We start from the raw sequence: 24,825 nt of genomic DNA on the forward strand, positions 1-24,825 counted from the left end.
TAATAGAAATAAAACATAATAAAATAATTCTCACGACGTTTCGGCTACAATGCAAGCAGCCGTCTTCAGGTGAAGAATGAGACACTACCAAGCTAGGAGAGACTCGATTAGCTGAGCCTTCTTTTCCCGGAGCTTGTTGAAGGATCTCAAAGTTATGTGGAAACCCTCCCTGTAGAGGCGGTTAAATTTCGATTTAAAGCTTTCGTGACTGCAGGGATTCATCTTCTTGGTTCTTTCGGTAAAGTCACGTAGAAGGGAAGTAATAAAATAATAGAAATAAAACATAATAAAATAAAATAATTCTCACGACGTTTCGGCTACAACGCAAGCAGCCGTCTTCAGGTGAAGAATGAGACACTACCAAGCTAGGAGAGACTCGATTAGCTGAGCCTTCTTATCACGAGCTTGTTGAAGGATCTCAAAGTTATGTGGAAACCCTCCCCGTAGAGGCGGTTAAATTTCGATTTAAAGCTTTCGTGACTGCAGGGATTCATCTTCTTGGTTCTTTCGGTAAAGTCACGTAGAAGGGAAGTAATAAAATAATAGAAATAAAACATAATAAAATAAAATAATTCTCACGACGTTTCGGCTACAACGCAAGCAGCCGTCTTCAGGTGAAGAATGAGACACTACCAAGCTAGGAGAGACTCGATTAGCTGAGCCTTCTTATCCCGGAGCTTGTTGAAGGATCTCAAAGTTATGTGGAAACCCTCCCCGTAGAGGCGGTTAAATTTCGATTTAAAGCTTTCGTGACTGCAGGGATTCATCTTCTTGGTTCTTTCGGTAAAGTCACGTAGAAGGGAAGTAATAAAATAATAGAAATAAAACATAATAAAATAAAATAATTCTCACGACGTTTCGGCTACAACGCAAGCAGCCGTCTTCAGGTGAAGAATGAGACACTACCAAGCTAGGAGAGACTCGATTAGCTGAGCCTTCTTATCACGAGCTTGTTGAAGGATCTCAAAGTTATGTGGAAACCCTCCCCGTAGAGGCGGTTAAATTTCGATTTAAAGCTTTCGTGACTGCAGGGATTCATCTTCTTGGTTCTTTCGGTAAAGTCACGTAGAAGGGAAGTAATGAAATAATAGAAATAAAACATAATAAAACAAAATAATTCTCACGACGTTTCGGCTACAACGCAAGCAGCCGTCTTCAGGTGAAGAATGAGACACTACCAAGCTAGGAGAGACTCGATTAGCTGAGCCTTCTTATCACGGAGCTTGTTGAAGGATCTCAAAGTTATGTGGAAACCCTCCCCGTAGAGGCGGTTAAATTTCGATTTAAAGCTTTCGTGTTGCCAGATAAAAGGGGAAAAACCTATTCTCATATTTTGGTACTGGCAAAGGAGGTCCCATGATGTAGATGCTCATCCCGAGCTCTCATTACTTTGATAGTGCATTGTCTTTGTTCTGTACATCTTTTGGCGTCCTCTGGTTTGAGACGAGGCTCAAAAGAAAGATGTCTCTGGTGTGGACCAATCAGTTGCAAAGACAATGCATATATTATCAAAGTTTGTTCTTTGTTTGCATTTTGACCACAAGTATTGTGGTTAATGCAGACATGATTCCTTGTAAATGGTTTCAGTTTGGCGTTTTAACAACTTAACACCTGTTTTGTTGCCAGATATTTTGATACTGGCAAAGGAGGTCCCATGATGATGTACTCCCTGTTTGCTTGTGAAAGTGAAGATAATTATTTGAAAGTCCCCTTAAGCTTGTCTTTCTTATTGGTGGTAAGTTACTAACAAGACTGGGGGTGCAGAACATTTGCTGTTCTGTGCTGAAACATTCATTAATATCTGCCATTCATTAATATCTGCCAAGAGAGAGGCAGAGATGCATTAGTTTCACTGCTCCACACAAACTGGCTTATAAAAAAAGTAAAAACACGTGCATAACTCCGTGTTCTTCATTGCAAGGCCCACGGGTCCCTGGCGGTCCCTGGTGGTCTTTAGTGAGGCCCCCGACAATAAACGGAAGTGAAAACAACAACCCCCATCATCATCGTGCTGCTGTCAAATGTCAAACCCCCAAAGGTTTCAAATGTGTGGCGGCTCTCACACTGATGATGTCTTATCGGCGCAAGTGGAACCCCACCTCTGAAAATTAGTGAACACTCCCATAACTGATTGATATGAAAAGTAAAATGATCAAGTAATATCTTCTTATTATATTTAAATATGTTTATGAAGAGGTTATTTATTTATGAATATTACATATTTTTCACTGAATAATAAAGAAAACACAAACGTATAATATAAGTCTATGTATGGTAGTTGACCTGACTGAATCCAGGAATCAGATACAAACAGTTGCGATGTATGCATAGCTATAATAGGTTAATTACTAAAAGGGTAAAACAAAAGGAATAAAATATATTTCTTGAAGGAAAAAGGGGTAGCACATCTAGCGATGATGAATAAAATAGTAATAATTAAGTTACGTGCAAAGGTGATTCAATGGAAGACTTAATATTTGTAGTGGGTTAAATTCAGGCGCACACTGGAACTTTGGAGGAACACTATTATCTAAACACAACGATAATCAACGAGAACACTATACATAAGGTGGTAATGTTGTATCTATGCCCTGTTTTCCGTTATTAATATTAAGAATAAAAAAAAAAATAATCATATATTTTTTTATATATTTTTTTTAAATTAAATAATGAAAACAACCCACGTCTCCTCACAAGCACACCAGGAATTTAAAATGATAAGAATTCGGTCACAGAGAGGTCATAGACATCCAGATGGACAAAAATATGGATGGACTAACCTCCCAAGACATCTGGAGATGTACAGATAAGGTGCAGAGTAAATAACGGTTGCAACTCGCGTTTTCTTAACGTTTTCCTTACCGAAAAGTAGAAACTTAACAAAGATAATTAACCAACAAACAATAGGTTTTTTTATTATTAGTAATTCCCTTATATTCACCGCATACATATTATTTAGAATTATATGTTTCCTACCTACATGACCTTCCTAAAAACTAAAGAGTACGAATTCCAGAAAGCTTAAGTGGAAACATAGTTACACTTAACCTCAGGACATAAAAAAAAAATAATAACTCAGAATAAAACACCAATCTCTGGGGAACTAAACTTGGCGAAACCTTCATGTGACGAGGATCATTACGAATAATCATTAAACATAGACGAATGATTACCACGATACTAAGACCGAAGGAACTCATAAAAAAATATCAAGAATAAATGTAACACACAGGACCACATAACGATCGCATACATCTCCTCGACCACCTTTGTCTTCCAGCGGGGTCTGACCTCAGAATGACCCACGCGGGGCAAGCAAGAAGGGAGCAGAAAGGTCACGGGGGGGGGGGGGGGGTTTGTGCTGACATTCGAGAACATCTGTTTTTTTTGTTTGTTTTCTCTCACAAGAGACGCAGAGAGAGGAGAGGGTGCTCACGTTTTGAGTTAAACACGGCCGTCTTTGTCTCCCCGCAGCACAAACAGATGGCCCATGAATGCTTGGAGGGTTAGGAAAGGTCGCGAGGAGGGGTCGCGGGGGTGTCTGCTTTTTCTCGCTCTGTTTGTGTTTTGTTGCCCGCTCGCAAGGAATGCGCAGAGAGGGGAGTCACGTTTTTAAGTTAAGCACAAGCGCGCTTAGCGAACAAGCAGTCTGGGTCGAGTCGTGCTCAGTCTCGCAACTCGGCTTGCGACGCAGCGTTGCGACAGGGCTCGCAAGAGAGCTGGGGCAAATCGTGCCTCGAGGAGAGATGGGACGACGAGACATCGTTAAGGTGACAGCCTGAATGAGCAGTCTGTCCGAGTCGCGCTCAGTGTTGCGACGGGGCTCGCAAGAGAGCGGGGGCAGATCGTGCCTCGAGGAGAGATGGAACGAGGAGGGGTCGTTCGAGTCGCAGAAGTCTGAGTTCAACCTGGGTCGGGGCTGGGTTTCAGCCGTGCTCCGGCTGGCGGAGCGTCGTGAGGAAACGAAACACCGATGCCGATAGCAGGTGTCGCTTCTCGCAGAACGAAGTTAAGTGCGAGTGAAGCTGGCAGCTGCACGAACAAGGGAAGCACGGAGCAGAGAGAGTGACGAGTGACGACAAGCAATCAACCTGTAAAAGGGCGGAGATCGCCAAGCGTCGACCAAGCGAGCAAAGCAGAGAGCGCGAAGCAGTGGAGAAAGCCTGATCAAACGGCTGTGAGGAAGAGGACAGCGCCATCGAATGCGCCGTGTGTTTGAGGGCACACCGACCAACGACCAGTGTGAACACACAAGACGTCCAGAGCGACGGCGAGCATCGTGCCGACTCAACAATCAATCGAGCAGTGGAGAAGCCGGGGGCTGCCACCAAGAGAGAGAAAGCGGCATCGAATGCGCAGTGTGTTTGATACCCAGACCGACCACCACCCAGTGAGCACAGCCGCGTCGTCCAGAGCCACAAGCCAACACAGCCTGAAGCAAGGGCGAGTGTCCGGGTGAAGTTGGCAACGATCAAGGAGAGAGCCACAACACAGCACGACTCGGATGTCACCGGGCGTCACCGAGCGTCGTGCCAACTCGTCATCTAGCAGTAAAGGGAGAGAGAGCGCAAGAGCAGCACGACTCGGACGTCACCGGGCGTCACCGAGCGTCGTGCCAACTCGTCGTCCAGCAGTGGAGAGAGAGAGAGCGCACAAGCAGAGACACGCCGAGCGAGGGAGCAGCAGGGGCTCGCGGCGGCCACGCCCAACCCAGAGAAAACTTCTGGCCGCTGTTTGTATCCTCCCACACCACACAAGCTAACGACACAACTCCCGGCTCTAAGAATTAATAAATATTACAAGGGGACAACGCACACACAGCACGCACACGAATAAAAGGGTTGCCATTTTGAGGCGGTCCGTCGAGTTACATGAATAAGAAATGTTTTAGTCATTCATTTTCGTTAACTGCATAATCTCGCCAATGAAGAAGTATTTTTAGTCATTCATTTTCGTTAATCGCATAATCTTGCCCATGAATTTATTGACGTATACTCGCTTTCGCATACTAGAGTGTCATGTGCTTGTTTAGAATAAAATTGCTTAACACCAACTGTTCGAGTGCTTCTTTCCAAGTCCATGCAAAACTGTCTTATTCATAAGAGCTGTTACCTGCGATGAGATATGAAAATGGAGACCTAAAATAACATAAACACACTAAGATAATCTATAATTGTTTAATCGATGATAATCGTGTTATCCTGATTGATATAACACTGGATAAACGAAGCTGAGCCTAATTATCATAACTGATCACATTAACATAATCGCAAGCATCCGCATAAATTACTACGATTATCTCCGCGATTATCATAATTTATGCATATAATTACACACACTATCATAATGTATGCATGTTAATACACACATTAACATAATTAATGCGATTTGCACATTTCTCGGAAAATTATTAATTTTTATTATTTTTATCAAAATTTCATAATCCAACACATACAACAGTAACCACCATTCTTAACTTAGCTAACACACGGGGATACTACATTACCAGACCAGGACAGTGCAACACGCTGCCTGGTCCACTAGCGGAGACCGGGGACCGAGGATAGTAGATGTTGTCTTCATCTCAGAGTAGAACCAGCAGAACAGCCCAGCTCTCTGTCAACACCCCGCTTATAACCACTCCGGCGTGGCCGGCTCCGCCTCAGGCTACGCCCCCCTTCCCGATCCTTCGGGAAGGCCCGAACCCCAACCACGTGACTCCTCTGGGGCCCCTGCCCCCCCTTTATCCGGTCACGTGTCCTGTTGGGTTCACGCAGAGTGTCACGGCCCGATACGACCCCCGTGACACCTGCCTACAGCCCCCATACCGAGCCAATATAATAGTGTCATTCTACTACACTACATCACCCCCCCCCCCCCGTGTAACACACAGCCGTCCCGGCTGTAACGCAATCATGAAAATATTGAAAGGTGTGCCTCCGAACAAGCAACGTCAATAAAATAACCGACGACCGATTATAAATATCGCGAGAAACATATGTACACATACCGAGAAGGGGAGAGGGGGGGAAGGGAAGAGCGTATGGAACGAGGGGAACCAACAACAAACACATGTACATCAAGAAGAACTGGTCAACCCGCTTACCCCTCAGCACAGCCCACCCATGTGAAAATTACGCACGCACCAACATATGAATGTGACTGTTTGAACAACGGTGTAGGCAATCAACAAGGTGTGAGAGTCATGTACAGCGGCCAGTCTTCGAACGAGTTCACGTGGCCGAGCCCCCAGGGGAGGTGAGCAAGCTCTCCTTGGAGTACCTGGTGGTACTTGAAAAGGCCCAAAAAGAGCACGGCCCCTCCCCAGGAGTTGAGCAACAGGAAGAGCAGGAGTGACAGATGGGCGCTCCACTCCCCCCCTCAAGTCCACATCCGGTCAGCACAACCGGTGACTCCAAGGGTGGCAGGTGCTAGTATCCTATGACAAGAAGAAGAAACCCAAACTTACTGAGGCACAGCACCACGAGCACGCGCCTCAGCTTGTCGGACATGACAGCCACCAGGCCCCAGGGTAGTGGAGATGATCGTATTCCGCCCGGTGGGAGAAAAGAAAACAAAACTACACAGATTCCGACGTGTTGGATGCACAACCAACACTGGTCATCGTACCGAAATCACACCAACACCACATGGATGGCAGGGTCTCACACCACCCTGCTACCGTTCCACCCCTCAGGTGGCAATAGGGCAAAGACCAAAATGTTGAACACCCACCTACACACACCACTTAACATTTCGGACGTCTTTCTACGTCCCGGGTCGAGAAGTCGTCCTTCAGGGTCGACCCATGTACTGGCTCAAGGAAGTCACGCTTCAAGGTCGAGCCAGTATGCTGCACCCCAAGCTCCAATTTTGGATATTTTACAACATCCCGGGTCAAGGAAGTCATGCTTCAAGGTTGACCCATGTACTGGGCAAAGAAGTCGCACTCCAGGGTTGCCCCAGTATCTACATAAAAAAAATATATATAAAATCGACGTGACAAAAAAAATCTGCCTGCTCTTGCCCAGAAATGGCGGCCGCACGCGCGAACCGCATCTCCGAGGTTACCCGTGCTCATACAAAATGGCGGCCGCACGCGCGAACCGCATCTCCGCGGTTTTCCCGCGCTCGCTTCTCAGCAGCCCTCCCTTGGGGACCACAACAGACATCATGTAACATGTTCGCACCCCCCGCCTTTCCGACGCGTCGCCGTAGCACGTCGCACGCGTCGGCCATATCAGGGGAAATTAAACCAGTCTCTCTCCAAGACTTACATTGCAGCAATCACAGCTGTACCAACCGAGCTGAGAAGACACAACAACACCTCTCCCCAAGACTCGCATTGCAGCATCCAGCTGTCCCAACCGGGCTGAGAGGACACATCAACACCTCCAAAACTCGCATTGCAGCAATCAGCTGTACCAACCGAGCTGAGAGGACACATCGCTCACTCACTCCACAACATACACCCTGAACAACTTAGGGTTACTGCCACAACTTAACGGGACCACTACTCCTCAACTCTACGAGCCTCCTGCGTACTGTTCCTGACGCACCTCAGAGTGTCTCGATCTCCGGGCCGTCCAATCGAGCCTACAACTCCAGACGTGCCACGGAGGGTCTCGACCTCCGGGCCATCAGGTCAAGCCGTCTGTCGCAACATGATGGGACCGCTACTCCCGGGCACTATAAGCCCACGTCTCACCGCACTAGACATGCCGCGGAGGGTCTCGACCTCCGAGTCGTCAGGTCAAGCCGTATGTCGCAACATGGCGGGACCACCCCTTCTGGCCACTGTTAGCCCACCGCTCACTGCGCTAGACGTCCCACGGAGGATCTCGACCTCCGGGCCGTCAGGTCAAGCCGTCTACCATAGCGAGAAGGGACCACTACTCTCCGAACCCTGTGAGCACACAGCCCACTAAGCTAGACACGCCACGGAGTGTCTCACCTCTGGGCTGTCAGGTCAAACCGTCCACCACAGTACAACAGGACCACAACTCTCGTGTCAGACATGCGACAATCACAGGGACATCCTGGTCAGGATCTGTGCTCCAGGATAGGCCACAGCCAGCATCCCAATTCGAAATCACTGGCACAATATGTCACACTCACAAGCAATGTTCCATACAGTCCGCACACAGTCAACAGTAACGAGCAAAGCTCCATAAAGTCCGTACATAATTAACAATCGCGAGCAAAGCTCCATACAGTCTACACATAGTCAATAATCACGATAAAAGCTCCATACAGTCCGTACATTGTTAACAATCGCGAGCAAAGCTCCATACAGTCTACATATCGTCAACAATCGTGATCAAAGTTTCCTACAGTCCACACATCGTTAACAATCGCGAGCGAAGCTGCATACAGTCAACGCATCGTTAACAATCACGATCAAAGTTACCTACAGTCCACGTAACCCAAATACAAGTCGACATTCACAGTGGCAGTCCATACATTGCCAACAAACGCGACTCCGTAACAAAAAAAAACGATGTCACAATGCGAATCATTAACACGGCAACCCACAGGATATTAACGGAGCTCGGGACATCCGACATAACCGAATTCATCATTAACTGCCCCCTCAATAACGATCGATGCCGCAACTGCACAAAAAAATGTCACGGCGCAACACCAGCACAGACGCTGCGTTCAGCCAGAAAAACACGTTCTGCAACCAAGCGAGCAAAAAACAACAACACGCAAACGCAACCCGGCGCACGCAAGATGGGTGAAGTGTGTTTTAGGACCGGGTGCATATCTCGTCACGACTTGCCTTAGAGGCTGTGAAGAACAGAGGATGGCAGGCTGGAGACTTGAGACACCCTGAAGAATCTTGGGTGGTGAGCACGACATTCTCTTGCGAACCGATCCGGCCTCCCGCACTCGAGGAGAAGACAGGGTGCAACCAAGACGGCCGAAGATCTCCCTCTAGGCCGCTGTCGGTAGCCTAAAAGAGGCCTAGAAATAGGGTTTCGTTCCACCAAGTGGGGCACTATCTATTTTTTTATATTTAACATCAGAAATATATAGAGATTCCTTAGGAAAAAGTCCTCCACACACAACCTTGCAGTTTTTGAGAAAAATGATGCTAAAGGTGCCCATTTTGAAAAAAAGGGAAACCATAGGGAATTTTGCACTTTCAAACCTGTTTATCATATAAACCCAAAAATGCAGAATTACCACTTGAAGTACAAAATAAACCAGTTTGAAATGTGTGATATACCTGAAGTTGCTATTTATGCACAGTAAACATGATAAGATTATCAAGAAAACTTTTACTGTAGCATTAACATGCCAATTACTTCTCATTATGTTGTTCCAATTCAAAGGTAATATTTGAGGTAAAATCTGAATAACAAAGAGAATTAAGCCAAAATATAATATATAAAAAAACACTTTTCAAAATAACACATTTAATGGTGAATTGTCAATTCGCATACACGAGCAGTAACTGCACTACATGTACATATTCACAGGAATGATTATTGTAAACAAGATTTAATTTTGATTGATTTATATTAAATATATATGTCCTATATAAATTGTATTATCATATACACATCACTAAATATCAAGATCACTGTCCTCACTATCAGATTCACATGAAACAATATCCTCAGTTAATCTCACATTGTCACAATGAACACATTTACATAGGTCAGTGCAGGCCAGGCCAGCCTTGTGGCATGAGCACCTTCCACCTGTACAGGTGTAATGCGGGCGTAAACGGCTTCGCGGATATGACGTCATGGGGGGAGGAGTTAGGTCACGTGAGAGAGAGGGGTGAGGTCTTAAGGGAGAGATACCGGAAGAGACGGGGGAGTGTGGGAGACAGAGTTAGAGTGAGGCCACGCAGGGCGGAGGTCGAGGAGTGGCGAGATCGCCACATACACGGAGGGTAAGACTTGGCACCGTCGGCCAGCGGTGACCAAGCATGGAGGAACGACGGGCAGCGGTGGAGCTGCAGTGAGGGCAGCGGTGGGGCTGCAGTGAGGGCAGCCGGAGGACTGCACAGGGGATCTGCAGCGGAGCTGCAGAGGTGTGGAGGCTACGGGAGCAAGAGCAACTATGGAGCTGCCAAGGGGAGAGCTCTGAGCGAGGGCCGTGCGGGAAAAGTGTAAGAACCCGAATAAAGGACGGAGACAGAACCAGGATCGAGTCCCTTATTACACAAGTACCAGACTTACACCCACAGTGGAGGGACCCCAAAATCTGTTGAGGAGCTGGATCTTTAGTCATCCATGATATGATGAGATCACCATCCTTGATAATCCATCCAAAGCCGTCTGGACTGGGAGCATTTATAAAAGGATCCAATGCTCTCCTGTGGATTGCAGCTTGGTAGTTAGCACGCTTGAAGTGCTCTGTAAGTGCATCTTTTGTTGGAGGTAATGCCTGTTCGGAAGAGGCCTGGACACAGAACCTATTGTATCTGGCCAAATTAACATCTGATACCTTTTCTCCATACAGCTCACACACAAAACGTTCTATGGTCACAAATGTGGTGCTGTCCATTTCAAATTGCCTCCCAAGAGCAACAAATGCACTGATGTACTCTGCATTTCCAGACACTATATTTAGTGGTTTTTCTTTTCCTTTCCCATAAAAGGAACTAGTTGAGTCACAGCCAGTGAATGTGTGTAGTCCTATCATTGCCTCCGTTAGTGAAGGACCCAAAGCAGAACCAATAGCCTGGAGATCTAACATTATTTGCCTGTCTTTTGTTCCTGTCAGAAAGTACATCTTTGCTGAGGGAAGCTTAGCCATTATTGAAAGTGAAATGATAGCAATATCAGTGTCAGGACTCTGGATGATTATCTTATTATAAAGTTCACTCCAGGCATGTTTTGCATGAAGTAGGAGCCTCGTGTCAGCTTCTTCATGGTCACAAGTCAAAGATTCTACCTCTTTGACAGACATAATGCCATCTTTAAGAGTGAGTTGATGACATGCATTTCTGTGTGCCACAAAGATAGCTATGTCTTTTCCAGCTGCTTGTAAAGGCACAGTTCTCCATGTCTCAAAGAGAAAGTCTGTCAAGGCTTCTTTATTTTCACCACTGGCTAGAAACTTGGTCCACTGACTTGGAGTCTTCTGCGTGATGCTGTATATTTGCAGTAATTGTTGTCCAGCAACAGCACGTCTTGATCGTTCAGCATTTTTGATGCTCACTGCCGGGTAGCGATCAATGACAAAATCGACCCTTGGACAACTGAACTTTCTACCCATCTTAATCATAAGTTGAAGAAGATCATCAGCAAGCTCACCGAATGTGTCTGGTATATTCTTGAGACTCCTGATCAATGCCATGCCATCTATCAGTAGGGCACCATTATCACCAACAGTCTTGTTCACATGATAGTCCTTGTTCTTTGATTCTAAACAAGCTAGAAGAGCAGCCTTATTATTTGTTTTGGCTAATGAACCATCAGTGCTTGCTAGCGGGGATGAGATATTGCCAAGTGTCAGAATCTCTTTCAAGTTTACAGACCGGGATTGACTTATCACTAACAGTCGTGCAAAGAGTCTCCTGACATTTTTTAGAATTACTTGATTTCCATCTTTTGTCTTTGATGATTTCTTCATTTGATCCCCAAACGTAGTGAGCTTCAAGGACTTTATTGGAGAGAAGAAATCTGTTTTTGATGACTGGACTCGATCTTGGATGAAAATTTTTAGAGCTGTTTCACCTTTATCACAAGCACTTTGTATGTCATCTCTGACAGTCTTTGTAGCAACAACACCAGAGCTAATACATACAAGATCTTCACGAGGCAGGAAGGGATTGATCATAGACTCAACCGCTGAAACCAAAGATATAACAGCAGCATTGTCTTTTGCAATTCTTGTTGCATTCAACTCTTTATGACCCCTCTCTTCATGTTGCATTCCAGCCATCATTTCACACTGCCTTGTGATTGCAGAACGTTCAGGATGAGACAGTATCCATCGCTGGACGGCACCTCTGTTCAATGTTATCCCAGTTATGCCGCCTTTGGTCTTTGAATCACGGTTGCAGGTTTGTTCTATTGCTTGGTCACAAGCTATGGATGAGAACCTGTTAGCATCCTTACGCTGTACTGTCCAGTTTCCTTTTGCAGTAACTTCTTCATAGCAATGTGGATGAGTCTTTGGAAGATTGATCATCTCGACCCAATATGCTGATAGGTACCTTGCATAATTGTGGCGGTCATATGCAAAATACCATGCCAGCATACGTCTCACTGTTGCTAAGTGAAGGCTCCAGTCAGAGTCTCTGGTTGCTCTAATGAAACTCAGTAACAGTTGAACCATTTCAATGTATGAGCTCCAAAGTCCAAAGGTGGGATTAACAGAGTTCATCTCATGTACATATCTATCATAGCAGGACAGCATATCTGATAATATGTCAGACACTGAGTTAGATGAAAATCCTGCCTTAGACTTGTACTCTCGTACTAGATCTTCCATGGCTGATATGTAACGAGTGTGCTGTTGCTCAGGAAGGGACTGAAGATATGACCTCAACCGCAAAAAAGCAATGAAAATGAGCAATGAAAAAGCAACAAAAAAAGACAAAAACATGACATAAAGCCACAAAAAAGTGACACAAAAACGTGACGAAAACGCCACAAAAAATGTGACAAAAACGCGGTAACAATGTGACAACAAAGTTACAATCACTTTAGTAGGTCATAGCTTTCAAATGAGGCATTACGCTGAGAGTGCCTTGGTTTATATGTTTTTTGAGGCATTACACTGTTGCTCTCCAGTTGAGAAGATTTTAGATTTGGGTATAGCCAAAATGGAAAAAATGCACTCGGTTCAGGCAGGGGGTAAGATATTAATTAACATGCATTGTCACGACAAAATAAACAAGTAATTAATTAAATTTGAATATCAGATGTCACTGAAATTGTATTTGAAATAGTCTTGGTCCTTTTGTATGTATAGAAAAATGTGAAGGGCACCAAGAGCATTAGATAGGACATGTATATTTAAAGCCCTACCTTCTATAGAGAAATAATTTGATTATGGAATTACATTGCATTCACACGCAATATGTAAATGTAATTGGAGTGACCCACCATCTTTTCCGACATGAAGAATACACTTTACGGGTGTTAATCGAGCTTGATCGCCGCTATCAGATGAAGCTGCGCTGCTTACGTCCTCCTCCATGTTTACATGTGCGTAGTGATATTGGCTTGATTTTGGCTCTGACCTACTTACATTTTTGATGCTGATTGGTTGAAAATCTAGCTCAACAGTTTTATATGTCTCAATACGCAGTCAATATAGTGCGCCAATAAATTACACAAGAGCAAGAGTCACGCGCGTACGGGGCTCTGGGTGCCACGTGCGCGGTGGGGACTTGGCGAGAAGTCTGCCCTCTCTCCGTTGTCTGCCAGCAACGGGGAGTGTGTGTAAAGTGTAACTGTGGAAGTTGAAAATAAAAAGGACTGATTCCGGAAGTCGTCTCAAGGAGGTTTATTACATTGGTGTCAGAAGTCCTTCTGCGACCGTTGGGACGATCGTCAAGATGTCTAAACACCTCAGAAAAAAGAACCTGCCCGTGCCTCCATCGGAGGAAGAGGTCGAGACGGATGAAGATGAGCTGTTGGGGGCTACAGCCCCTATGCCGCGTGCTGATACTTCTCTCCTCGACGCCTCTCCGCGTCGATTGGGGGAAGATGCGACCACCGCAGGAACAAAAGACGGATGGCGGCTGATGGCGGAGCAGATCAAATCGTTACGCGCCATTCTGCTAAGTCTGGTGACCGCGGTGGTGTCCTCTCCAGCCGTGGGTCGCCAGATTGCGGATCAGCTGGATGCCGCGGGAAGGGGTCCTGAAAAAGAAACTGGGTCCGCTATTGCTCCTGCCACGCGGGAAGACGCCGTCGTTGTGGGCGGGCCGGCTGCGCGGGAGCCGTCGGCCGCCATTTTGGGCGCGCCTGCCAACACGCGGCTGCCGGACGCCATTTTGCCTGCGACGGGTGGGACGCGGGAACAGCAGTCGGAGACGCCCGCGGCGCGCGCTTGCCACCGCGAACATCGCCTTTCACAGATCAAAGAATTTCTCGCCGGGGGCGATTGGAGTGCTTTTACATGGCGCTTTGAGTCAGCTTTTAGATCCGTCAACTGGACGGAGGATGAGGCGCTGGGAGCGCTACCTACACTGCTTGATGACGTTTCTCTGGGGGTCTTCCGCTCCATCCCAGCATCCAAGAAGAAGACACTGCGAGATGCGTTCGCAGAGATGGCGGAATTTTACGACCCACCGACGTCAGCCACCAGAAAATTTATGTCGCGTCGCCGAGGATCGGAGGAGTCACCTTTGGCTTATTGGGGGGCGTTGATGGCGCTGGCCATGGCTGCCTACCCCGAAGCGACGGCCGATCATTTGGATCCTCTCATCCTTTCCCGTATGCTGGAGTTGTCTCAGGAGCTCAACATTTCTCTACCAGTCTGCGGCCATGAACCGCTCACATCGCGATGGGTGGCGCGCTGCCTGGACGCTAAGTTTAATATCAAGCGTTGGGACCAGATGGCGGCGTGGACGGGGAAACCTGAAATCGACGGGCCGCCCTTGGGGTGGTCTCCACGACTGGTTGTCCACTGCTCCGACGACTCCGGCGACGACGACATGCTGGCTGCTGCTGTTCCGCATAGGGTTCCGGGACGGCGGCTGCGCGACCAGCGAGGCGATTACGCAGGCCGTCCACGTGCGGGGGCCGGGTCTTTCGACCGCCGGCCGACGACGGCCGCGTGTTTCAAGTGTGGCAGACGAGGCCATTTCGCCCGTGACTGCCGCTGCCGACCTCTGCTGTCGCCTCTTCCACCAAGGGGACCTCCATCTCCTCCACCTGCTGCGGAACTGCACCAACCTCGGGCGAGTCGGCACAAATCGTACACCCGGCAGGTCGTGTCACATCACTCATCCACTCGCACTCATTCTTACACTCCTAAGGATAATTTCACTTCTCCTGCACCACTTACACGCTCTGCTACACAGTGGAAGAAATTGGCTCGCAGGGTTGTGGCTGCGGCGTCGGGCTCGTCGACGGTACGGGGTACCATCGACGGCGTTGACGTCCGTATCTTGGTGGACACTGGCGCATCTGCTACCATCATTTCAGATGTTATTTTTCATTTGTTGTCCATTCCTGCGTCGCGGATACGCAAGGTTAATGATGCGTGTGTTGCCGCGAATGGGGGAAGCATGGGTATCTGTGGTCAGGTAGATGTGAGCATCGCTATCGGAAATATTACCGCCGCAGGACCTGTGTTGATCTCTCGCTCGCTGGCTGTCCCATGCTTGCTTGGTACTGATTTCCTGTGCCGGATGCCACTGAATATACGGGTCGACCAGGATTGTTTGGAAATGCCGGGGGGTCGTAGGATGGCGTTCCTGCCTTCCCTGCTGGCCAGTGCGCCTACAGGTAACGCAGTTACGGCCGTAGTCGCTGCTACGGTGGAGGTTCCGTCGGGAGCTCAAATGCTCATTCCGCTGCGTTACCGAAAACCCCTTCAGATTGGAAAGGATGCGAAGGGCGTGCTATTATCCCCATCGAATTCGGTATCTAAATCCTTTTCTTTGGCGGCGGCACAAACGATCGTGCGACCAGGTCAGGCACCTTTCATACAGGTGTTGAATGGGGGACCTGACCACGTTGTTGTTCCGGAGGGATCGGTGCTGGTTCACGCCACTACCGATTTCGCCTCTTGTGACGAAACGCCGCGCGCCCGGATGCCCGCTGGTGGGCCCCCACACGATCGTTCGCAAGAACGCTGGATCGCAGATTTATGCGGGGAAAATTCTTCCTTGTCGAATGAACAAAGGAACGCTCTGCGTTCACTATTACTACGGTACGCTGATGTTTTCAGCAAAAATGATTTGGACCTCGGCCGCACATCGCTTTTGTCGCACCATATTGACACCGGTGCGGCACCTCCCATCTGTATGCACCCTCATCGCATGAGCCCAGCGGAAAGGGAGCACGTGCGCGGGGCAGTAGATGAATTGCTGGCGGCGGAGATTATTTCGCCGTCCAACAGCCCTTGGGGCGCGCCCGTTGTTCTGGTTAAGAAAAAAGATGGTGGTACAAAATTTTGCGTTGATTTCCGCCGGTTGAACAAGATTTCAGTGGCGGACGCGTACCCCTTACCGAGGATGGATGACTCATTGGATGCTTTATCGGGTGCTAAATTCTTTTCCACCCTTGATCTGTCCTCGGGCTTTTGGCAGCTTCCCCTCGATGACGAGTCAAAAGCCAAAACGGCATTCCGCACGCCGCAAGGTCTCTTTGAATTTAATCGGTTGCCTATGGGCTTGAATGCGGCTCCGGCGACGTTTCAACGGCTCATGGAATTGGTGTTGGCCGGACTACAATGGGAAACGTGCCTCATATATCTAGACGATATCATTGTTTTCAGCCGCTTATTCGAGGAACACCTCCAACGCCTAGAGACGGTTTTTCAAAGAATGCGGGTGGCTGACCTCAAATTTAAACCTAGGAAATGTCACCTTTTGCAACACTCCGTCCGTTACTTGGGTCATATTGTCAGCTCGGATGGCGTGTCCACTGACCCTCTGAAAACTAAATGTGTTCGAGAGTGGCCCACACCCACTTCCGTGGGTGATGTTTGGCGGTTTATAGGATTCGCTTCCCATTATCGCCGCTTCGTTAAGAACTTTGTGACGTTGGCGAAACCATTACACGTTCTAACGGGCAAAAATCAAAGGTTTAAATAGGGAGTTGAGGAAGAAAATTATTTTAGAGCGCTTCGGGACCACCTCGCCACAGCGCCTACGCTAGATTACCCAGACTTCTCGCAGCTGTTCATCCTTGATACGGATGCTAGTGACATCGGCATTGGGGCCGTTTTGTTGCAACGTAAGGACGGTGTTGAGCGAGTGGTGGCGTACGGCAGCAGGGTTCTGTCCCCTGCGGAAACGCGATATTGCGTGACGAAGCGGGAACTTTTGGCAATTGTGCATTTTGTTCGATTGTACCGGCCGTACCTGTATGGAAGAAAATTCCTTGTTCGCACTGATCATGCGGCTTTGCAATACTCCTTGAAATTGGACCATATCGAAAGGGGGCCCGTCACGCGAACGCTGACGCGCTCTCGAGGCTGCCACCCGTTCCTCCGTGCACTTGCCTGACGGGCACGCACCACTGCGCGGCACCGCCCACCTCGCCCTGCCCGGTTATGGGGGCGATAGCTAATGAGGACGATACAGGGGCGAAAGCGAATGAGGACGACCAGAAGGTGTCGGTGGACACCGATGATACCTTACGGCTGCCGCATGCGGTCTGGTTACGTGAGCAGGAGGCTGATGCCTCGCTGTCTCCGCTACCGAAATTGGTAGGGAAACAAAAATCTCAATTGGCGGGATGGAAGTGGCAGATGTTCCGAGGCAAGTCGGGATTGTTAATGTGCACCGACGGGTTGTCTGACCGACCACGCTTGGTCGTGCCTACTTCGCTTCGCTACGACCTGCTTCGCGCTCTGCACGCTGATAAGTTGATGCACCTCGGCGTCCAAAAGACTTTGGCCGTGATGCAAAAGGATTTTTTTTGGGCCGGTATGACGGCAGACGTCAATGACTTTGTCCGCTCATGCCATGATTGTGCGAAGAGGAAACCGCCTCGGAACCACTATGTACCGCCGTTACGTTCCATTGAGGTGTCCCACATCAACGAATTGGTTGCTCTGGACATTCTGTGCCCGTTTCCCCCGTCGGCTAGGGGCAATAAATACCTTCTCGTCGGGGTGGAATATTTTTCTCGATGGCCGATGGCCTGGCCTCTGCCCGACCAAACGGCTGCGTCCATCACCGACGCTTTCTTGAACGGGTATGTCATGGATAAAGGGGCACCTGAGAGGCTGCTCACAGATCAAGGGCGGAACTTCTCCTCTAAATTGCTTAAGGAGATTTGCGACGCGCTGGGTACAAAGAAAATTCGCACTTCCCCATACCATCCGCAAACAGATGGTATGGTGGAACGATTCAACCGTACCCTCTCGGCTATGCTTTGTCACACGGTCAGTGAAAAGCAAACCGATTGGGACTTGCACATACCAGGCGTCTTAGCGGCATACCGCATGGTTCCACACACGTCCACGGGATACTCGCCATTTTTTTTGATGTATGGCCGTGAGAATGTTCCACCCATCGATGTGCAACTGGGTAAGCCGAGTAAACAACCGTCTCGCTCCTTGCCTGATCACATGCGGGACTCGCTTGAATGAGTTACGGAGGCGCGAGAGGCTGCCAGGTGTGCGACGGCCCGTGCCCAGGCAAGGAACGAACGGTATGCGCGTCGATCGCATACTCGCATGCCTTGGTCAGTGGGAGACCTGGCGTGGCTCCACTGCCCCCAGGTACCGGTGGGCACATCCCCTAAACTGCACAGGCCATGGCGGGGGCCCGTGACACTGATAGATGTTCAGAACGCACAGAGTATCCGCGTTCAATACGGAAACCGTCGGTGGTATGTTCATTCCTCGCGACTTAAACCCTATGTTGATGCGCGTGTCGGTCCTTCATCCCCACTAGCTGGCCTGCCGGGGTCTGCCGGGCCGATTACGCCGATTGCCACACCCGTTGATCCCAAGGGGGACTGTGTTGTGCCTCCTACAGATGAATAGGTTCTGAGGGCTGAGGAAGCCCCCGCTGCCCCCCCTCCAACGGGGCCTGCCCTGGACATGACCGAGAACCAACAACCTTCTTCTTCTTCAAGTCTACCACCTCCTGTCGATCTGAAAGCGAAGCGACCATGCGCCAGAAGCGGAGAGGGTCCCGCGTCGCGTACGCGATCGAAATCTCTCCCGTTTCGTTAACGTTTGATCGTCTAGCTGTTCTCCCTGTTGTTACCGCGCTGCAGGGGCGCCCTAATGTATGTCGGGTTTTACATGGGTGACTGTTTTTAAGTGTTGTTCGGCGCGGGGACGCCGTCACCCTTTATTGTTAAACGCACCTTGGTGCCCTAATAAGATGTTTTACGGAATTGGTTGATCACCCTTTTCCCAGCCGAGACGGCTGATTTTTTTCACCGGGGGGGGGGGGGGGGGGGTTCACGTGGGGATTGGCTTGCCGGTCCTGCTTTGTAGCCAATAAGGGATGAGCCAGGGAGCATGGCCTCGGCGTGATCGCGGCGTGTTAGCAGGGGTGATTGGCCTGGCCAATCGGGGCCTCAACTAATGGGGAGCCGGATCAGAGGCGTGGTCCCGGGATTGACAGGGAACCATCGGGAACGGTCAACGCTGTCTATAGATGATTGGCTGGGGGGTACCACGTGACGAAGGGATTAAGAGAGAGGGAGAGAGGACAGTCGTGAGCAGACTTGGGGACGACAAGAGCAAGAGTCACGCGTGTACGGGGCTCTGGGTGCCACGTGCGCGGTGGGGACTTGGCGAGAAGTCTGCCCTCTCTCCGTTGTCTGCCAGCAACGGGGAGTGTGTGTAAAGTGTAACTGTGGAAGTTGAAAATAAAAAGGACTGATTCCGGAAGCCGTCTCAAGGAGGTTTATTACACTTTTATTAACGTTGAACATATTGAGCAAAAGAAAAAGTAGTGCCCCATTTGTCAGAACGAAACTGAACGATACAGCTCACGTACAGCGGCCTACTCGGCAGGTGTTGAAAATGGCGGGAATGGCGTTTTGGTGGGAACCACATCCCGACCAGCCGCCAAAATGGCGGCCGCGCACGCTTTTGCGGCTACGGCGCTCTCTCTCTCTCAATGGCGACGAAGCAGCGGCGTGATGTTCGTCTCGCCGCCCTGTCTGCAGCGCCATCTCTCTCCTTCACCAGGGCTGCAGTCCCCGGGGCTGTCTGGAGGGTGATTTTCCTGCCGTCCACGTCATATGAAGGCATCCAGGTGAGTCATGTGCACGTTGCACCATACTAGGATAGCACCTAGCAATTAATTTCTAAATTCTGACACCAAGTGTAGTGGGTTAAATTCAGGCGCACACTGGAACTTTGGAGGAACACTATTTATTATCTAAACACAACGATAATCAATGAGAACACTATACATAAGGTGGTAACCACCGTTCCTAACTTAGCTAACATACGGGGATACTACATTACCGGACCAGGACAGCTCAACACGCTGCCTGGTCCACTAGCGGAGACCGGGGACCGAGGATCGTAGACGTTGTATTCATCCCAGAGTAGAACCAGCAGAACAGCTCAGCTCTTTGTCCACACTCCGCTTATAACCACTCCGGCGTGGCCAACTCCGCCCCAGGCCACGCAGCCCTTCCTGATCCTTCGGGAAGGCCCGAACCCCAACCACGTGGACTCCCCTGGGGCCCCTGCCGTCGTTCTACTACACTACATATTGATAAACAGTATATCATCAATTATCCAGTGGCTTCAGGGGGGAAAGGGCTTGCCGGATTTAAAAAAACTCCGGATAATCACTAAATCATCATTATTTAAAATATATTATTTTCCACATTCTTGAATGACATTATGTTTTCAGGTGTTATGTTTTTTAAAAAGTCTTTTAAATGTATTTACTATATGAAATTGGCATAAGTAAACATACAAATAGACAATAAGTATAAATATCATCCTGTAAAAGGTTATTGTATTTACTCTACCGTATTTACACACTCCAATCTCGATGTATATAGTGCAGTATTTGCATTGTTTAAGTTGTGTGTATTGTATAATGTACCGGAAAATATTTTACACTGAGTTCAAGCATAGCTACTTTTATTGTCACGCACGCAGTGCCGATCGCTGGACTGGATACAACATTTGGGCTGGTTTTGGCAGATTGGTCTCGGACCGCTGGATAATTTTAGAAGCTGCCGGATAATCGATGATCAACTGTAACTAATGCAGTATGATTTTGGTAAGAAATTACATCCTGAAAGGGATTATTACATGATACATACAATATTAGTTTTTTTACAGGATTTGGCCACTAGATGGCAGAAGCATCACGTTATTAAAGCTGGAGGTACCTTTGCACAACTGCACATTATAAGAGCTGTGAGCTGTTGTTTGTTGTTCTCTCAGGGTGTAAATAAGAGTTAAAATGTCATTGAAGAATAATCTGAATGACGTGATGTAGCTCGATAATTTAATTTGATTTTAGTTTGTTTATATATGCTGTATTTTTTAAAAGGTTTTTGCTATCCAAAATATACGATTGGAAAGATAGTCATGTAACACATACAAACTGATAAATGTTGAACTGTCTTAAAATGTCCCAGTTCTCACAGGGTATCAATGTGCATAGTGCGATATTTATCAGTCATTCAGTCTTGATTTTAAGCTTTCGTGACTGCAGGAATCCATACTCTTTGATTCTTTCGGTAAAGTCACATAGGTAGAAATAAATGAAACAAATTACGACGTTTCGATCGCAACACAAGCAATCTTCATCAGGTGGAACAACCACAGCAAGAAAATGCTGAAGTAGGCGAGAGAGCTGCCGTGGCAAGAGGTTATATAGGTAAGAAAGGGGGGAGGCAAGGGGGGAGAGAAAGAGAGTGGGGGGGGTGTGGGCAGGGCTAGAAGTGGGAAGCTGAGTGTGGGACACGGGGGGGGGGGAATACAAATGTACTAGTAAACGGCAGGTACGATGGAAACAACCACAACCAGTTAAGGCATTTCCTGGTTAATAAAATCCTTCCAATGATTGTTCAATTTGTATCCATCTTCTCGGTTGAAGTTACGTCTATGTTTATATATCTGGATAGCTTAATGAACAAACCTTTGATAGTTGTCCGAAGGTTTGCAGAGTACCTTGGTCTCGGAACCAACACTATCATGCGAGTCCACAGCATTATAACAATGGTCAGCTACGGCAGAGGTATTGGTTCTACCGTGTTTTAGATCTGCATTGTGTTCGCGGACACGGTCCGAGACATGTCGTTTCGTTTCCCCAATGTAACTGCTACCGCACGTACAATTCAGTTTGTAGACTCCAGGGTATTGGATGTCAGGAATGACCACCTTCACAGATGGGATTAGATCACGGATTTTGTGTACTGTATTTAATCAGACCTGGATCTTGTGTTTGTTTAAGATTTTGGAAATATTCTTGGTAACACCTGCTATGTATGGTAAAGTGATGGTTTTGATGGGCTTCTCAGGAGATTGTTTCTCCATGGTTGGAGAAACAGCTTTGCTAATAATGTGGTCCGAGTACCCATTCATCTTGAGGTCTTGGTGTACGTGTTCCAGTTCACTGGCTAGGTGGTGTTGGTCGAAGATGCAGTGGGCTCTATGGTGTAGTGTTTCGATGAGGGAATTCTTCTGGGCCAGATGGTGGTGCTAAGGTGTCAGAAAATCTCCAACATGTGGACCTGGACCCGAGCTGTGTTCCCGGTCCGTAGTAGCTAGTTACGTTGTAATTAGTGTAGTTAGCCTGGTGGTCACCACCATAGGTTGTTATTCTGTTAAGGGGAAGTTTACCCCGTGTGTTGGAGTTATATAAATGTGTTGCCTCCATGTATACATCTGCAACTCAGTTGAACTCACTAAAACCTGTGTCGGAAGTGGCCAAACGTTCTTTTGTTAGTAAGATAGACGAGTTAGGTGATGCTTTCGCGACACAGACTACATACCAGGACGTCGGATGACAAGGACGACAAAGGCGTTATTCCTCAAACAGCCCCAGGGATGGCGACCCCAGAAAAAGGGAGTGAGGCGCCGTCGGTGGAGCATCGCGATGACCATCCAGCGACAACTCACCGCCGTCGGGGAGAGAGTGCCACACATTCCGCTCCCGCCTCGTGGAACTCCTCGAGGCCATGGCTTCGATCGTCGCGGAGCTCAACTGTGAAGAGCCAGCGGTGGAGGAGAGAGCACCGGAGCCATGTGTGGTCGAGCATCCCATCGTCGTTTCTCGTCAGCGGGAAACATCCGTGACGCAGCCCACGCAAGTGGCCGCCATTTTGCTTGCGGAGCGGGGCGGAGAGAGATTGTGCACAGCCAACACTACTGTGGAAGCGCTTGCGAGTAAGACCGTGAAGATTCCCCCGGGCGCGCAAATGCTGGTTCCTTTATGATTGCGCAAGCCGCTAGACCAGGAGACGACTGCAGGAGGAATTCTCATTGCACCCTCTAACAAAGCCATTCATGGGTTGACGTTGGTGGGGGCCCAGACTCTGGTATCCAATGATCAAGAACCGTTCATTCAAGTTCTGAATGCAGGGTTCATATAGTTATAGGGCACCGTGCTAGCCCATGTGTCACCCGTGCTTCGCGAGGGAAACATCGTTGGCGGTGTGGGGTTCACATCAAATACGAAGCCACAAAAGGTTTCGGATGAAAAGTGGATGGATATGCTTTGTTCCGAAAATTCCCAGAGGGGGGAGGTGAGGGCACTTTTGCATGTGTGGTGGTCATGTTGACACACACGAGCGTGACAACCAGGGTACTTACCGGTACGGGGAGGTTGTGTACTCTTGGCCGGGACCCGCCGGGGGGAGGGGGCTGTGGGCAGCGTCTGTGATCCCACAGAACCCCCGCCCCTCGGTAGGGAGCGGTAGAAACCGGTCCAGACAGGTTGGGCCAATGGTGGCCAGGACCCCTCTGAGGGGAGGGGGCTGGGGGATGCGTGCGATCCCACAGAGCCCGGCCCCTCAGCAGGAAACGGTATATAAAGCGGGTTCTTGAGAGCACTGGGCAGTTCGCCTCAAGCCTAAGTCAGACGCCCGCCTGGAGACAAGACCCTGGACCCCAAGCCACCGACGTCCTTTTAAGGGCCGGGGCTCAGTGCGGTGCCAGTGGTCGGAGGTTAGGACCCTGAGGTTTCCACGGCCTGATGTCCTTCTGAGGGCCAGGTCCGGACGGGCCAGTGGTCAGGGACCCAGCGGACTAGCGGTGGGTCAGTCCCTCTAGGTCTAGCCAACCAGAGGGCTAGAGAAGTCAGAGTGACTAGGTGCGATAGCCCAGAGGCTGTACCTCCCTAGGTTGTGGGTGAAAGGGGCCACAACCCCTTTGTGTTAGGGATTAAGTGTACCTTGTTATATTATAAATAAACCGTGTTGCCTCTACGACGACTCTGTCTCCATACAAGAACATTACACATGAATTCTCCGATGTGTTTAGCAAGGGCAATTTGACATCGGCTGCACTATGCTTTTGAGTAACCACATTGATATGGACGACGCCGCTCCCATCCAGCAGAACCCCTACCGGCTGAGCTCTACGGAAAAAGAACATGTACGGCTGGTGGTTGATTAAATGTTGGCTGCCGATATTATCTCGCCATCCACCAGCCCATTGGGAGCCCCGTTTGTTCTTGTTTAAATGCAGAATGGTAGTTTGAGCTTCTCTGTTGACTTCCGTAAGCTTAATAAGATCTCTGTGGCTGACGCGTACCCTCTTCCTCAGATGTACGATTCCCTGGATGCTCAGCAGGAGTACATTATTTTTTGACTCTTGACCTCCTATCCGGATTTTGGCAGTTGCCCTTCGATTAATCCTCTAAGCTCAAGACAGAATTTCATACAACACAAGGCTTGTTTGAATTTAATCGGCTTCCGATGGGTCTTCACTCCACTCCGGCTACGTTCCAGTGATTGATGGAACTAGTTCTAGCAGGCCTCCAGTGGGACTCGTGCCTGATATATCTGGATGATGTTATCATTTTCAGCCATACGTTTAAAAAACATCTGGAATGGTTACGTGCTGTCTTTCTTAAGATGCATGTGGCGAATCTCAAATTTAAACCGCAGAAGTGTCACCTGCTCCAAAAATCGGTTCGGCATCTTGGCCACATTGTCAATTAATCAGGGATTGCGATGTGTGTTCGTACTTGGCCGACCCCCACGTCGGTGGGGGTGCGGA

Source organism: Lampetra planeri, chromosome 4 (genome assembly GCF_965212315.1).
Source record: "Lampetra planeri chromosome 4, kcLamPlan1.2.h2, whole genome shotgun sequence".
NCBI lineage: Eukaryota > Metazoa > Chordata > Hyperoartia > Petromyzontiformes > Petromyzontidae > Lampetra > Lampetra planeri.